General features: G+C 41.1%; 1 pseudogene; it reads left to right on the top strand.

Annotated features, from left to right (window-relative positions):
• Positions 1-14,897, top strand: part of LOC121920511 — a 53,502-nt pseudogene that overhangs the window by 3,026 nt on the left and 35,579 nt on the right.

Below are 14,897 nucleotides of genomic sequence, written 5' to 3' on the forward strand. Positions count from 1 at the left end.
GCAGTCCAAAAGGGGAACTCTTATAGACACCGTATTAATGTGCACACTATTCATTCCATCGGTGCCCTGGTTCCTCTCTTACAGATTTTCCAGTGGATCCACAGCTTCATGCGTTGCGCTATCTAGAAGCCAACACCACCATGGCAGTAGAATGTGATGCCACTGGCATTTTCCCAGCTGAAGAGGCCCAGTTTGAAATGGCCTTTGCAGAGGAGAGACTGAACTTCAGCACTCATGTGCTGGGAGACACAGTAAGAGCCCAGGCTCCTGTGTCATCCTTATCAACTGGAAACTATACATTGAGCTGTGCAGTGTCTCTGGGACCAGTGACCAAATCTGTGCTGGAGACAGTGCATGTTTACAGTGAGTATCTGCTGAGATCTCTAGAGAAGTATGCTTTACATCCAAAGTGGCCTTGCTTGGGTTTTTTCTTCTTCTTCTATGAGACCATGAAGGTAAAAGATTTGCCACAAATTGCTGAGTATGTTTAGCTTGCAGAGGCGAAAATTAAGCACTGATATGACAGCCATCTTTAAATAGCCCCAGAAGATGTCATGTCAATGAGGGAACAAGTTAGTATTTTGGTCCTCCAGAGAGCAGAACACAAACCAATGGGCTCAGATGGCAAGAAAAGAGATTCCACCTAAACGTTAGCTGCCACAGTGTAAAGAGCGGAGAAGGAGTTTAGAGCTGTATGTTCAGAGTGTTACCTTCCATGTGCATGATGCAGGACCTCAGATGCTGTGCATAAATATTGCCTTCCTCCACCCCGGAAAAAGCATGTGCATGAATTAAGTTTACCAAAATAGTATCTTAGTGTGAATAGCCATGACAACTGTGAAGAAAAAACAAGTATTTGATGACCAACCATGAAATACTGAGACCAGACACAAGTATTTAGGTTGAATAAAGACCACTTTATTTTTAATCTTTTTAGTAAAAAACAAAAAGAACAGAAGATAAAACACACACACACACACACACACACACACACACACATTATCTCAAAATACCTTTTTATATAAATAGTGGACTGCAAAAGCTAACAGTACAACACTTATACTTTACATCCTTCAGTTCCACTGCTGTGATTCTCTTCAAATCATTTAATCATTTTTACTTCCTTCCACCGCAGTGCTGGTTATTTCATAACATTTACATTTCCCCTTCCCATATTCTGTTCATATCAACTATTACCCCACACATCTATCCTGAAATTTTCTAAATTTTTACCATGTTGATCCTGAGTTTTATCATGCAAGTTGACTTACTGTATATACTCATGTATAAGTCTATAAATTTTAGTCAAAAAAATTGATCCAAAGAAACCTAAGTCAACTTATCCATGAGTCAATGTAAGTACTATATTGATCCAAAGAAACCTAAGTCGACTTATCCACAGGTCAAAGTAAGTACTAACTCCAATATAAAAAGGAACCATCCCCTGGTGAAAGGCAAGAGCGTAATCTGTCCTGAAAGCAATAATGCCTTCTACTGTCCCATCCATCCACCCTTTGGCATTGTTTTGTCCTTTACATCCTTTGTTAAATGACCCTAAGTTTTACCCTCGACTTATCCATGTGTCATATTAGAATCCACAATTCTGGACCCAATTTATATATGAGGTCAATTTATAGTCGAGTATATACGGTAATCGCATGCATATATAAACCTACAGACATGTTCATATATATCGGACTTATGAAATATTTCTAGTTATCTATCTATCTATCTATCTATCTATCTATCTATCTATCTATCTTACAAGTGGAGAGGCATCCTTAGTTTTATTGTATGGCCACAATTGTGTCTTCTAACGTGAATCTCCCTTTTTGTTAATTGCTTCAAGACAGTGTGACTTATGATGACTGAATGAATGAGATACCCCAAAATCCTTTCATCCACAGTGCTCAAACTCAGGGTCATGGCCACATTAATGTGAGTCTGTCCTTCTGTAATGCTATCTATCTCTTTTCCTACTGCCTTCATTTTACGGAGCATATTATCTTTTCTAAAGAGCCATCTTGTCTCATTATAACTCAAAATACAATAGCCCAATTGGGTCATTTTGGCTTCTAGGGTGAGTTCTGGCTTGATCTGAAGAGACGAAACCTTGAGAGAATTATACACTCAGTATCTTCTTGACATTTTAGCCTGAGATTCTGAAGGAGAGAAAGAGAGTCTGTATGGAATTTTCAGGATTACAGTCAAGATGTTCCATTCTCTCCATGGTTAGCCTTCTGGGGCTAGTTTATAGGTTAATGTATTTTGTTGCAGATTTTCGTATATTCACATGGGGGTTGTCTTCACTTTCTGTGCAAATTTACATCTATTCGCAACGTTCACTTTTCCTCTGCCGAAAAATGTGCAGTTTTGTCCGAATCCATGCAAGCAAATGGACAGCCACACATGTGAGATGCACATACCTTAGATTTCCTAATGGATGCTCCCATAAAAACTATGTAGCCTTTTCTGTGGAGTTTAAGGAGCTTATCACTCAGGATTTTAAACTGGTTCCCAGCCTCCTGGGCTGGAGCGAACACAGATAGAGGAGGATTATGCTCACCAAATTGCTGTGAACCGCTGGCTGCCATCAGCCCGGGCCCCAGCCACGCTCCACCAGCTCCTTTTAGAAAGCTTTCCAACTTCTAAAAAGTGCGGTGGAGCATGGCTTGGATCCAGCTGAACCTGAGCTGATGGCCGGCAGTTCAGCAGCGATTTAGTGATGTGAAATCCCAACTCCATGCTGTATCCTGGCTCCAGCCGGTTTTAAAATCTTGAACGTAAGCCTAGTTTTTTTGGAGCACCCTGAAAAAGGCCCCAAATCCTGTGAACTAAACGTGGCTGGAGCTGGATACACAACAGAAATAAACCAGGCTGATAAGGCTTTAATTGCCATGGCTTAGTGCTATGGAGTTTCTGAGAATTAGTTTTGTAAGTCACTTAACCTTCTCTGTCAAAGAGAAGGCGTGCCAGCACAAAACAAATCCCAGAATTCCATAGCATTGAGCCATGCAGTTAAGCAGTGTCAAACTGGATTATTTTTGCAGTATGGTTGCAGGCCAGATCACATTCAAACTGGAATGAAGAACATTTTTATTGTGTAGGCCTGGGCTGCGCAACCCTTTGTTTACCATCTTCTGGCAAAAATGCTTGTGGATACATTATTTCAGGAGCTGAGCAGCACGTGTTTTGATGGATGTTTGGCCGGAAAACCCTGTGTGGAGCATGGAGGGTCTCTCTGGCTGAATGTAGCACCACTCCGGGAGCAGATGCCAAGGGAGCCTTGGAGACGTCGCTGACAAGGAGAGGAAAGACAATGGGACCGGCTGGGCAGCTTTCCAGCTTGTGAACATCACGGAGTGGGCGTCTGCCACCGAGTGCTCCTTCAGCTGTTACGGAGACAGAAATCTGCGCATGCAAACATCCTAGTGTATCGTAAGTGGCTACAAAGCAAAGATTTGACACTTATTTGTCACACTGTTTTTCTCTCCAAGTAGCTAAGGAAACCCTACTCTCCCTATAACAATATCCTCTAGATCAGCATGGCCAGAAGGAACAACATCAAGAGAAAGAAAGTAGAGTTTGTGTATCACTATGACTCCTCTCCGGGCCCTTCCCCATGTCCTTTTTGTGGACTTTCCAAGACTCATATCTCCAAAGTCATCAAACGATATCAGTCTTTTTTTTTTAAGGAGCAATTAAAAAAAAAAACCTTTGACTATGTGCGCACACACACACCAAAATGGCCCAAACAACTGAAAATTCAGGCAGTACAAGCAGCAAGTAGATTTCTAGTTTGCATGTTTTTGCTGTATTTCAGCTGAAAATGAGGTGCAGACTCCATAAGTATGGTCAGGCACTACTACCACCCCTATGGCATTTGCCTGCCCCAAATTCCATGAGTGGACAGACTGAGATTTTTTTTTTTCCCCCAAGGACACAGACCATCCTAAAATCCCGCATAGCAGCACTGGAAACATGTAAATTATGTTCATAGAAAGTTTAACAGGGAAAAGTGGTTATGTGGGCTGCAGCATCACAGCAACATCCTGGGTGTGTGCCTCAAATTCAGGCAACATCCCAGTACCTTCAGAAGCAACAACTTGGGTTGCTCGTAATTTGTGCTACTTGTACATGAGGTACTTTCAAGAAATTGAGAAACAGGTTTTGATAAGGAGCGCAGCTTTAGAAGTGACATTTGAGATGTATAAAGACATGCTGAAGCCATCCATGATGAAGCAGTGGGCTGAATGATGTGTTGGGAACCCTTCCGTTTTACAGCTTGAATACCATATTCAGTCATAAAGTAACCAGTGTCTTGTGATGCTGTAATCTGTCCTCTAAAAGTAAATGGTATTAGCAAAATATGATATTCTGTCATCTAAAACTAAAGTGTTCACAGCATGATACCATATCCTGTCATCAAAGTAAATGGTGACAACAAATAACCATATTCAGACATTTAAAGAAAATGAATTGACATCATAATACCATAATTGAGTCATCTTAATAGTAAATGGCGTCAGCATGATACCATATTCAGTCATCAAAGTAACTAATGTCTGTGGTGATGCTATATTCGGTCATTTAAAAATAAATGGTGACATCATAATATCATAAGCAGTTATCTTAAAAGTAAATGATGTCAAGATGATACGTATTTAGTAAATGGTGACACATCATAATACACATCTATTACCTTAAAAGTAAATGGTGACAACCAAACAGTAACATAGTCATCTTAAAAGAAAAAAAGGTGCTGTCAAACTGCATTATTTCTAATTATGTCTATTATTATATTAGATGCACCATTAACATGAGTGCAAGAAGACTGTGGGCTGGGTATGGTGATGGTGCTGGCTGGTCTCTCACAAAATTCTATAAACGCATTATGTCATCATTAAATTTTTATCATGCTTTCAACTGTTTTGAGATTTTATAGTATCATATCACCATGAACACAAATATTAGGTAAGGCATTTTCAAAGTAATTTTTTGAAAACTAAATATAAAAGTGGGAGAAGGTTAAACTAAAAAATCACCTGAGATATTCTGGTTTTCTGTGTGCAGAGTTGCACAGCGTCTAAGGGAGGAAACCCAGGCAGTTGGCAAAATGAAAGCAGAGGGTGGAGGAGGTTGAGCTGTTCTCTGCGTAGCTCACTGAGACCTTATGCTATTCGTCAGCTTACATTAACCTCAGGCCTGTCCTTGTACAACCAGCAAGTGAAGCTTGGATCTATTCCCTGGGCTTGCCTGGCTATTGCAGCCAACTTCCTCTTCTCTGATTTGTCAATAAGGTTCCTCCTAGATCTCAATGCTGGCCCTGAGTTCAGAGCCTGACTCTCTCCAAGTTTTGAGAAAGAGAGGGAAGAGTCACAGGGCAAGAGCACTGTCTGAAAAGTAGTCTCTCTCGTGTGTTACGTTGGTGTATTTTTTAAAAATGAATGGTATACTTTATATCCCCAACAGTTCACCCATGAAAACTAGGACAGGTTGGCCAAGTAAAATCAGAATGGGGACAGGATTGCAAAGTTTATTATGAGGAAAAACACACAAACTAGAAGGATACAACTCACATTTGACCTTATAGGCCTTTTGTTTTGGTGCTACTTACTTTTTTAAAGATCCTATTAGAGGACAAAGGGGAGAAACTGGAAAAGAAGAGAAAACTGGGACATTTTTAAAAGTAGAGGGAAAAGTGGTATAACAAAGATTTAACTGGGCCTGTCCTCCTTGCCCAATCAGGACAGTGCAGGGTAGACACTCTGTGTAACTGTGGCTGAGGTAATTTAATATGCTCAGTGATATCACCATAGGCTCCCCCCTTGACATCGCAAGAGTCATTCCAGGTCTTACATTTTGAATAATTAAAATTTCACAAAGAACTCACAAAAGCAAAGGACAGAGGGAGAGATCATGAAAAAAGAATGCAGAAAACTTCAAAAGTATCTAGAGGTGTCAAGACACCTTTTCTTGTTGGGGATGAATGATATTTATGAAGAGTTCTTTAGCTCCCTATTCTTCTTGCCATGTAATTTATATTAGCAGCTAAGACTTTCATATACGACCCATCTCATTTGCCTATCTATATCTTTCCAGAGCTTCCAGAGCAGTTGTTTGGGATCAGTGCCAATGATGGAGGCTGGCAAGATTTATAATTTGACATGCCGGGTTGCTAAAGTTGCCCCGCGTCAGAATCTCACTGGACCTTGCACAAAGGAAGGAGAAACTGTACGTGAAAACATTGAAGATCACACTGCTCCTGAAGCCAGTGAGGTTGTGTGACCCACTCATAACTGCTCAGAAGAATGACCACCATGTGGAAGTCAACTGCCATGCAGCTCTGGATCTCAGACCTGAAGGTCCACTTTTTGAAAAGGCTTCCTCAGCAAGACTTAGAAGTCTATTGGTGAGTTGCAAGCTTGCTATAGTTTTAATATCCTTCAGCTCCACTTGGCTGGAATTCGTATTGAAATTATAGATTCACAACCTAGAGTGTAAGGATCTGTAACTGGTCTGTAACAAGGTATTCACTAATTTTTATAGTCCCAGTCCAGCTAAACAACAACCTCAAAAGCCATTTATTGGATCAGATGAGGGAAAGCCAGTCGCCTTTCAGTTGCAAGGAGGAGGAGGAATGCTCTCCAATCTTCTCATGCCAGTTAGTGGGACTGAATAATTAGAAGCAAGACTTCTGTTGCATGTTCTTGTAGCCTTACTCATTGGTGGAAGGGATGAAAACAATCCTCCTTCTTAGATCCTATTGAAAGAATAACACATCTCCTTCACCTGATCTGGCTTCTGGCCTTAAGGTCAGCTGGAAGCTACGGAACAGGAGATATTATTTAGTTAGTCTTTGTAAGTAGTAGATAATGAAGAAATTCCAGCCAACAACTTTATAATCATACATCATCATCATCATTTACTTGTTGTAAGACATGGTTTGGAGAGTCAGTGGGCAGTGGTTTGAGGTTTGGAACCACGACTTTGGAGACCCAGGGTTCAATTCCCAGCTTGGCCAGGAAACCAGCTGGGTGACCCTAGGCAAGGTTACATACTCTCAGCCTCAGGGAAAGACAATGACAAATCTCCTCTGAACAAATCTGCCAGAAAACCCCATGATAGGTTCACCTTGGTGTCACCATAAGTCAGAAATAACTTGAAGGCACACAACAGCAGCCATGTTTAAGATGCACCATAAAATAGGTGAGACAGCAACCTTATACCCGCCAATATTTCAGAGGGTGTATCCACAGTAAAAGAAAGGCATTTTGACAGCACTTGAATAGCCATGACTCTATGCACAGAATCTTGGATTGGTCATTAGTGAGGCACCAGACCCTCTTACAGACCAGGCTGAATACTGCCAGACTGCATATCACAGTTCTACAGGAGGGAGCCAGACAATTAAAGTAGTAACCAAATTGCTTATATTTCGGTAGTGTGGAAGAGGGTGACAGAAGGCAACCAGGACCCATGTGGCCAAGTAAACATCACAGTGTAATCCAGATGGCAAAAGTTATTCAGAATAAAGCAGATACAATCTAGAAGAGCTGCAGAATTTTGCTTTAGTGAGAGTCTACTGGAAAGGGCAAGAATATGTCTTCTCTCCTCTCCTACATGCTCTGTTAATTGTGTCAAACTATTTTGCACTTGAACTAAGGGCTCATTCCACTACAGTTTTAAAGCGCACTGAAGATGATTTCCTTACTGCGCTTTGAAGCCCGCTCTTTTATTCTCACACTAAGGAACCTCTCTGAGGCAGAGAGAAGGGCTTTATCCAGATTAGGGATCTAAAACCCAATGACTATGCAGGGAGATATAAATGTAGAGAGATCTTGTACACCTTTGAAACCCACAGACAGACCAAAATAAAGCTGCTTCGGAGTTATCACTTGGAGGTAGGCTGTTTAAATGACACACACATCTTAAAGGAGCCAGAAGCTGTGTCAGAAGGTGGCACTCATAGGAACTAGATCCGTGGCATTGGCAATGGCTTCCGCCTCTAAAGACGCATTCAGCATTTAAACAGCATACTCCCAAAGTGACTCGAAGCAGCTTTATTGGCCTGTTGTTCAGTCCCTCACTGAAAGAAAGAAGTTGTCACAATGGACTTTTTGTACACTTAAGGCTGTGCAGATGGGCGGCTCCATGTTGCCATTTTTGCCTGGGAAGGGCATGGCAACCAGATCCATGAAAAAACACACTCCAGAAGGACAAGAACCCACTTCCCAGGGGTTCTTTTTGCGTCCCTGAGGAAGCACCATTGGTTTTGCTCACAAATCATGATGACACCTCTTCTGCGTAAGCACCATTTAGGCACTGTGCCCGAGGGACACATCATGGCGCACCCGTGTGTAGGGCACACGCCAAGATGGTGCCGGGTGCATGCTCCACCCTAGTTCAGACATAGCACACAAAAACACTGGTCTGTTCTACCTCTTAAATTCTTCCTCAGATGCATTTGGTGGAGATACAGGGAGATACAGTCCCTGATGGAGCCAGACTGATGATGCAAGTAAGTGATTTCCAATCTCAAGAAGATGGATCACTTAAGAAAAACATACTTGTTTCGATCAGAAAAAAAGCACAGCCCCAGCTGACTGGATTTAAAGGGCTCATTAATGCTTGGAGGATCTCTAGCCCTATGCTCCTTCCTTAACCTTCAACCCTTTCAATACCCCAATGAACCCAGTTCTGTCCAGAAAAAGGCATCTACGGCAAGTGGTGCATGCAGGAAATATGTAATTGTTATAATCCCATTAGTGGGAGTCTATAATAACTCTGTGACAAAGAGGCGCTTGTTTCCCTCAACTCTCCCCCTTCTCTTCCTCAATGCTCAGTGCTTAATGACACTCCAAGGCGGTGAACCACGCAGGCTTTATGTTTCTGTGCCCAGAGACAAGCCGCCCATGACCTACCTGAGTGTTTGGAATACTCCAAATGCATCTGTGCAAGTGGGGAAAAATAACTGCAGGTTCTTCAAAGAGTTAGAAGCACACGATGTATGTGGAGATAGAGCGGGAAGAAGCCAGGCAGGAGGGAGGGAGGGAGTGATGTTTATGTCACCCTCCTCTAGAAAAGTTCAAGGTGATTCTAGAAATAACCTGTCGTCTAAATAAAACGATCAAGCCCTACCAAAATGTCACTGAGAAGAACAAGGCAAGCAGCCATAAGAGCAAAACTGGAAGAAAATGTGCTCAGTTCTAAAATGTGTGTTAATTTGTCACTTTTTTTTCCTCAAAAGCTCTAGGCAACTCAGAATAAATGTGCTACATAATTAAGTCGCATCAATTTCAAGCAAAATATGAGCCGAGAAGACAGGAAAACAGCCAGAAGACAGAAACGGGTGAATGCGCTGTGTTCTATAAGCCCGCCCACATTTAGATGGTTTTCAGCAGATTGTGAAGGAGGTGGGATCAAAACACATCCCATTGACAGCAAAGTCGGTGGATGAAACAGCACTGCAGGAAGCATTCAATTACATCTTCGTCAATAGACAAATAGTTCATGTATAGAAGATTGATTGGATGGATGAGATGGATGGATTATTTGGGAGAACAGGTAGGCAGATGAACCAAAGTGGTGTAGGGTTTGAGCATTGAGACCAGGTTTCAAATTCATTGTCCATGGAACCCATTGGGACATTGGGCAAGTCACAACCCTTTTAATCTTAGAGGAAGGCAATGGCAACTCTCCCAAGAATCTTGCCAAATCAGTCCTGTGATAGGTACTCTTTAGGACTGCTATAAATTGGGATTTACTTGCAGGGACAAATCAGCAAGATGGCAGGCAGGTGTACATCCCACATTTTCTCCTGTGATTTCTCTTCCTCCCTTCACTTTGTGCTTAGAATAATCTTGAAAGTTAGGCCTGTTGAGCGAGAAAGTAACTCAGTAGTCCATGTGTTGAGTTTTCACAGTCTCCAGTGGTATTTCTTGTCTCAGTGGAAGACTACCAAGCTAGGGTTGCCATAAGTCAGGACCTCCAAACCGGGACAAATGTAGGACAAGTGGGACAACATTTTCAAATGTAGGGCCATATTTTAAAATGGAAGACACGCAAAAATTTGATTTTTTTAAAAGTTAATATAATGCTGGTTTCCTAGGCATGATCAAAATGGAGGACTTTGGCATATTCCTAGACAGATGGCAGAAATGTTCTTCCCGTTCTGCCCAACCACCCCCCCATCCATTCCAAAACACACACAACAGCACATTTGGGCATTTAACATGGCTTTACTTAACAAGGCCTCTTGCATATTCAGAGGCTTATTCCATAAACCAAACCCCTTGGGTTTAACATTTAGCATGGTTAAAACATGGCTATGCAGGTTGAACATGTCCAGGGGTTTCACATAATTTCTTGCAACCAAGTGTACTTCTCAGAAGTGGTGTATTGGGTCAAGAACTTGGTTTTCTTCACTGTGCATGAGTAGGAAAACTCAGAGCAACTTACATTGGCCATGCACAGAGGCTTGCTGATACAATATCCACATCGTCAATCATCATCTCACTATCGATTGTCCAAGCAAGGCAAGCTTGTTAGCATTCAAAGCCACCAAAATGCACTATGGAAAGTCACAACACCACTCACTTCAGAAACAGTGCCCGCATTTTCAGAAGCTGACTGATATCAATATGATCATCATCACTATCATTGTCAAAACAAGCAATGTTTAGCATTAAAAGCACAAAATACAACCAATTCTTGGATTAGAATATCATTCATGAAATAAAAGTCCACAACATTAGCAATGACCAAAAGCATTCTCTTGTGCAGCAAACTACATTCCACTCACAAGTACGCTTAGCATTGAAACAGAGCAGGCATTCTCTTGGAGGGGAGGACTTAGAGAGAGGGGGGTAAATAAAGGGTTAGATAGAAGGGGTTTAAATAAGGGGGCTAGACAAAGGGGGCTAGTAGAGCCAGTTATGGCCTTTTTCTACGTCAGTCCTATGGCTGGACATTTCTAAAAAGTGGCCTCTTCCACAGGTTTTGCCATAAGCCACTTCTACATACTCCATCTCCCAGAATTCCCTAGCCTTGAGTCAGAAAAGATTAAAGCATTGCACCAAACTGGAGTTAATTCTCCATGTGATGCAGCGATGGGCTCCCTCGGGCTCCCTTTTGCCCTGTGGGCCTCCCCTCAGCCCCCCCCCCATGGCCCCCACAAGTCCTGCGTCCCCTGTGAGGGGAATGCAGCCTGGCCAAGGAGTTTTGGGCACACACAACAACAACAGCAGCAGCAAGCAAGTCAAGAGGGGGGGAAAGAGAACAAAAGAAAGGAAGAAAAGAAGAAAAAAGAAGGAGAAAGAAAAGATAGGAAAAAAGATAAAAGAAGAGGGGAAAATGGGAAGAAAAAGAGGTTAGATAAAGGGGTGTTTATGTGGCCTTTTCTAGCATCTTAGGAGTTAAGAGAAAGGCTGGCTAACAGGTTTGATAATTCAAGAAAGGATTTCAAACAACACAAAAACAAAAAGAAGGAATAAAAAGAAGAGGAAAGAAGAAAGAATAAAAGGATAAGAAAGAATAAGAATAGAAAAAAAATAAAAAAACTAAAAAAAAAAAATAATAAAAATAATAGGAGTGATTAAGGATTGAAAAGAAATAAATAAGAAAAATAGTTTATCGTCTAGGAAATAATGAAGAAGAAGATTATGGAAAAAACAAAATAACATTAAAGTAAAAACAAAACAAAATAGAATATATTTTCATATAACATTATACGCCCAAATAAGCAGATTAGCGTCTTCATTATCGAACATTACCCCAGAGAAAAAAAAAACACTTCCTGAAAATCCCTCTCCATCTCCAGCCTGGACCCACGCAGCTCAAAGAAGAAGCTCCTCCCCTCAATCTGCTGCTCAATTGGAAGACTGAAGCTGGACAGCGCCTGCAGCAAGCAGCTTGTCCGCCATGCCACACTGTAAACAGAATATCTCCTCACCTCAAAAGGGCACAATAAGAAGCGCAGCAGGGGCCACTGGCGCGCGTGAAGGACATGCTGCCGCACCTATCCGCACCTCCAGCATACAAGACCATCGGCAGCGACACGCACAATGGCCGCAGTTGGTGGTGTGTGCAACCGCGAGGGCTATGGTTGGGTTGGGTGGTGTGTTTCAGCTATGCTGCGCTGTTGTTTGGTTGGTGCACCTTGATGGCTGCGTTGGAGTGGGATACAGTCATTCATAGAACCACAAAGAGCCTACATAGCGATACGTGGTTGCTGCTAATCGGCAGCCGTGGCAACACAAAGCCAAGTCCTGGCAATGCAAAAGCGTGACGAAGTTCCCAACCCACCAAAAGACGTGAAATCCCGCCCTAGTGGGGATATGGCATACCTAACCAAGTCTTAATCCATAGTTCTAATCACTATATGTCACCTACTGTCAGTTTTTTTCTTTTTTGCAAAAAAAAAAAATAAAAAGTCTCTTATCTGGTGATAAATGAATTACTTTTCCTAGAATTTTGACTTAATTACAGATGTTGTGAACTGACATCCAACTGCTATGCTGCTAGTGTTTCTTTTGGAGCCCATCCCAACATCTATCTTATAAAGCCACACAATCCACCCTCGGCCTAGACACAAGCCACAATGTACTGTACAAAAAATCAAAACAAAACAGATTACTACCAAAGTAATATTACAAATATAGAGAAATCAAAAAACACAAACAAGACCTTAGAAAAAGAAGCAAGGAGATAAGTACTGCAGTTCTGTAACACTGTGCATGTGTGTTTTAAGGTTTATAATAAGCCTTTTAAATCATCAATCAATCAATCGTTATAATGCTTAGCAAAGCCATTTCGCATGATAAATATAAAACCAATATCAAGCAATTCAGAATTATAAAATATTCGCATCAAATAGCATCCAGATTTAATACATATATACTTCCAATCAATTAAATAAACTACATTTAAAAGAAAAAAACCACTTCAAGGTTTGGGTAAGAAGCATCCACCTAAAAATCATTAAAAAAAATTTTTTAAAAACAAAAACAGCGTCTAAGTTTAGATAAAGTCATCCCCCTGACAATCAACAGCAAGGTCTGCTATTACCCTTGCCCGAATTTTGTTTGCGCTGAGGCCAAACAATGAAACCTTATAGAGTTACCGTAGAAATCAATATCAGACAAGAGATAAAAAAAATCTTTTCAAAAGGGTATGAGACTGTAAATTGGGACAAAAATCCATAATTTTTGTTCTTGGACCGAGTAAAAGTGAGCAAAAAACAAATAATGAGCAGAATCCTCGATTTCTAGGGCTTCCAACAAATACTAAACGGAATCCTCCTTAGCGTATGTGAATATCTAATCTACCGTCAATCATGTCTGAAGCATTGTTTGAACGAAGAGCTTAAAGCCTTCCTAAGCTGTAGAAAGGTAAGATTCGCCTAGATAACAGCCATCCTGATGGTCAAATTTATATAATCTAAACCAATTGGAAAATTTCGAATTATTAATAGCCACTCTATCCAATTACAGCATTGGTAAAAATATATTCAGAGCGTCTCTCTTGAATTCAAACTAGAGAAGTTTCGGTTAGAGCGGATATATGCAAGCAGCCTCAGGGTGTCGTGGACTCCAGACTTACAGGTTGAATAAATATGTGAAAACACAACTTAGAAAAAACCTTAAAAAACATAGAAGCTTTAACAGATCTCAATAATTAAGTTAAAGTTAAAGTGAAGGCGAGCTCTAATGGAAGGAGCCAACCTCAGCTCGGACCAAGCTGCAAGGCGTGCCAGGTTGGAAGTAGAGCAATTTCCTGAGAACAGATTCTGGATGGCCTCAGTTTGACCATTTGGGTTTGGGAATCATCCCAGGCCCCACACGGCAGCACCAGAAAGAATCTGGGTTAAATAACTTTAACTCGGATATATTTTGACATAGGTGCAACTAGATGACCCCCGGCCTGATTATAAATCTAAGGATGGCTCCAAGGATCGCACAAGCTACGGCGCTAACGACTTCTATGTGGGCTTCCAAGAGAAGAGTTTTTCCTTTCTGGGAATAATGCCAGGTACCTTAATTCTGCTGACATTGTTCAATCTGATGGACCGTTAATAGAACAACGAAATCAGAGTGTCTTTTCCCTTTTCTCCAAAAACATTACCCCTTAGTTTTTAATTATAGTTATAACAAGCTTATTCCTTGGAAAACAGAATGCCTCTAGCTTGGAAAGTACCTCTCAACCTATACTGTAGGGAAATGGAAACCATTCATCAGCATATAACAGAATAGAGAGCGTTTTTGATCCAAGTGTAGTGGAAAAATTCGGGCCAGAAAGTGCGGGAAGGAGGTCATTCAAGATAGATTAAAAAGTTTTGGTGCCAAGAGGCACCTTGTTTAACTCCTTTATTTGTAGGAATAGGATCAGTTAGTGAGCCAGAGGGACCAACTCGTATCCTTGCTGGTTTATTGGTATAGAAGTTCCTTACAAAAAACAATACGGATTGTCTATATAGTATTGGCCGAGTTTTTGCCATAACAAGTTTCTGTCCAATTGATCAAAAAGCGGCTGCTAGATCAATAAAGGCAAAACAAACGATTTTTTGTAGGCCTTCAATTCCTCTGGGCTAAATAATAAAGAGGCATATAGTCCCTTTTAAGGAATTTTAATATTTTAACTTCAAAATTGTCCGGGCAGTAGAACTCTTCGATTATAACCTTTAGGAATGACTTTATAATAGGTTGTTTTAATTGCAGTTTTTTTAATACATTGTTAACTGCTTTTTGACTCCTATTGGGAAAAAAAGGATATAACAAATTAAAGTAAAGAATCAAATAAAGTGTATCTTCTACACTTAGCTCAAGCTCGGAAGAGTTCCGTTTTAGGGACTACTGCTCCCAGAATCCTCCACCCACCTGTCTGTGTTTGAGAACTCA

The sequence above is a fragment of the Sceloporus undulatus genome, chromosome 2, assembly GCF_019175285.1.
Source record: "Sceloporus undulatus isolate JIND9_A2432 ecotype Alabama chromosome 2, SceUnd_v1.1, whole genome shotgun sequence".
Taxonomy (NCBI): domain Eukaryota; kingdom Metazoa; phylum Chordata; class Lepidosauria; order Squamata; family Phrynosomatidae; genus Sceloporus; species Sceloporus undulatus.